Source organism: Struthio camelus, unplaced genomic scaffold (assembly GCF_040807025.1).
Source record: "Struthio camelus isolate bStrCam1 unplaced genomic scaffold, bStrCam1.hap1 HAP1_SCAFFOLD_112, whole genome shotgun sequence".
Lineage (NCBI taxonomy): Eukaryota > Metazoa > Chordata > Aves > Struthioniformes > Struthionidae > Struthio > Struthio camelus.
Window position 1 is genome coordinate 62,501 of NW_027182740.1, and position 2,500 is coordinate 65,000.

General features: G+C 77.9%; 1 non-coding gene across 1 annotated transcript; it reads right to left on the reverse strand.

Moving 5' to 3' along the window:
• Positions 1-429: 429 nt before the first annotated feature.
• Positions 430-582, reverse strand: LOC138065542 (5.8S ribosomal RNA). Its single transcript, XR_011138571.1, has one exon. It is a non-coding gene; the product is annotated as a 5.8S ribosomal RNA (ribosomal RNA).
• Positions 583-2,500: the final 1,918 nt, after the last annotated feature.

Below are 2,500 nucleotides of genomic sequence, written 5' to 3' on the forward strand. Positions count from 1 at the left end.
GGCGCTCCGGGAGCGGGGGTTTCCCGAGTCTGCACTTAGGGGGACGAAGGCCCGGGCCCACACGGGGAGGAGAGGCACCCCCTCTCCCCGGCGGCGCGGGCCTGCGAGGCGCCCCAGCCGCGCCACACCGCACACACCGCGCAGGGCAGCGGTGGCCACCGGGCTCGGAGGGGAGGGAGGGCAGGGCAAGGCACGCCGGCCGCGGACGGTGGAGGCGGACGGTCGGCCGGAGCCGGGCAGGCAGGCCAGCCGGAAGACCGGGGCCACCGGTGCACGCACCGGTGGTCCCGGCTCCGCCGCCGCCGCCGACTCACCGCCGCCGCCGCCCCCCCACCGACTCGCCGCCGCCGCCGCCCCCCCCGGCCCCCCCCCGAGGGGCGGCACACCGCTGCGCCAACGCGGCAATGGGGGTGACGATTGACCGTCAAGCGACGCTCAGACAGGCGTAGCCCCGGGAGGAACCCGGGGCCGCAAGTGCGTTCGAAGTGTCGATGATCAATGTGTCCTGCAATTCACATTAATTCTCGCAGCTAGCTGCGTTCTTCATCGACGCACGAGCCGAGTGATCCACCGCTAAGAGTTGTCTCGGTTTCGGTCCCCACCGCGCGCGCGGGGGGACCGGGCAGCTTTCGCAGCCCCCTGAGGGCCCCCATCCGCTCTGCCTCCCTCCTCACGCCGACGCCGGCTGCTGAGCAAGGGACAGCGGAGAGAGAGGGCACGCCTCACTGACCGTACAAGCACAGAGGGAAAAAAAAAGGGGGGGGGGGGGGAGAACAGACCCGAACGAGAGGGGCGGGGAGCCCTCGCTCCCGACCTGGGACAACCCCTTTCTCGCTTCGAGTCCGGCCCAGGCGCCCGGCTCGGCCTGGCCCAGCAGGGAGCGGCGCGCCAGCCGCGCCACCTGCCTCAGGGACCGGGGTGTGGGTCCCCGCGGAGCCCCGGCGTCGGAGCCCGGCCGCCGCTGGGAGCGGCGCCACCCGCTGCCCGCGCGCCCGCGACCCGCCAGCCGCACGCTTCCGAGCTCCTTCGCTCGCCTCACCGGCCTCCAGCTCCGCCGCCCCGGAGACGGCACCCAACACCCGCCTGCACACACGCAGCCTCCCGAGCGACGCCACGCACTCGCCCGTCCCTTCCGCGGGCAGACGCCTGGCGGCAGGCAGACGGGCGAGGCGGGACGGACGGGGAACGGCGCCCGCTCTCCCCGCCTCCACGCGGAGACCGGGAGGGGCCGCCCCCGCCCGCCCGCCCGCCGCCCGCCTGCCGCCCAGCGAAGCCGGGTCGGGCAGAGCGAGGCAGGCGCGCCGGATGGCGGAGTGCCGGGGCAGGGCGGGGGGGGGAGGGAAGGAAGGGTGCCGCCGACGGCCACGGCGGGAGACTGAGAGCACCGGCCAGGGAGGAGAAGGGATGCGCTGGGGCTCGGCGTCCGCACCACCCGCGGTGGGGGCTCGCCGTCCCGGCGGCGAGCACGCGCTCGCGCCGGGGTCGCGCGTTCGAGGCAGGCCGGCGCAAGCCGACCGCGCGGCGTCTCTCCGCCGAGACCAGACCGCGGAGAGAGGGGGCAGGGTACCCCTCTCCGTCCCGGCTGCCCGCGGGGCATGCACGGGCCGCGCCGGCGGGCATGGGGGGGTGCGGCGCCCGCGCGCGCCGACCCCCCGGCCCCTCCGGCAGCACGCCCGGCTGCCCCCCGGGTCGCATCGGGCCGCCCGAGTCTTTAAACCCCCGCCCGGCTCTCCGACCGAGAACCCTCGGGCCCGGAGCCCGGGGCCCATGGCCATCCCTACCCGGGGGGGCCGCTACCGGCGGCCGCGGTGGCCGGAGGCCCTCCTCCTTCCTCCCAGCGCGCCCCCCCCCCCCCCGCCGCCCCCCGCCACCCCCGGCCCGGCCGACTCGCAGCGCGGCCCCCACGGCACGGCGTGGGGCGGCTGGAGCGGTTGGGGGGGGGGGGGAAGGGAGGGGAGGAGGAAGCGTGGAAGGCCGGCAGGGCACGGCCGGTGCGGCACGCGCAGCGCAGCGCCCGGGAGGAGCACGCTGGCACACGGGACCACACGGGTGGGTCACCGAGGGGAGGCAGGAGAAGCGCGGACGCTAGGTACCTGGCCCTGGGGTGAGGGAAACGACCTGAAATCCCCGCGGGGGTGCCTCCCCCGCCGCCGCCCGCCGCCGGGCCACCGCCGCCTCGCGGCGACGGCGGCAGCCTCAGCGGCAGCGACGAGGCGGGGCGCGGAGGGGAACCCGGCACCCGCCAGCCGGCTCCAGCGCCCCTCGGCGGAGCGTCCACCCGCGGGGTGCGCCCGACACCCACCGCCACGACCTCGTCCTCCTCCCGGGGCCCGGGGTTTCCCTCAGTAACCCGGCGCCGGGTGGCAGCTGCGCCCGGGAGGAGAGCCGTGGTTTGGGCCGCCCGCTCGGGCACGACACGTCGCCTCGCGTGGCCTCGCGCGACGCCCCCGCTTGGGGTCCGCCGCGGCGCGGCGCCCGCCCCGCGCGCCGTCCCGGAACG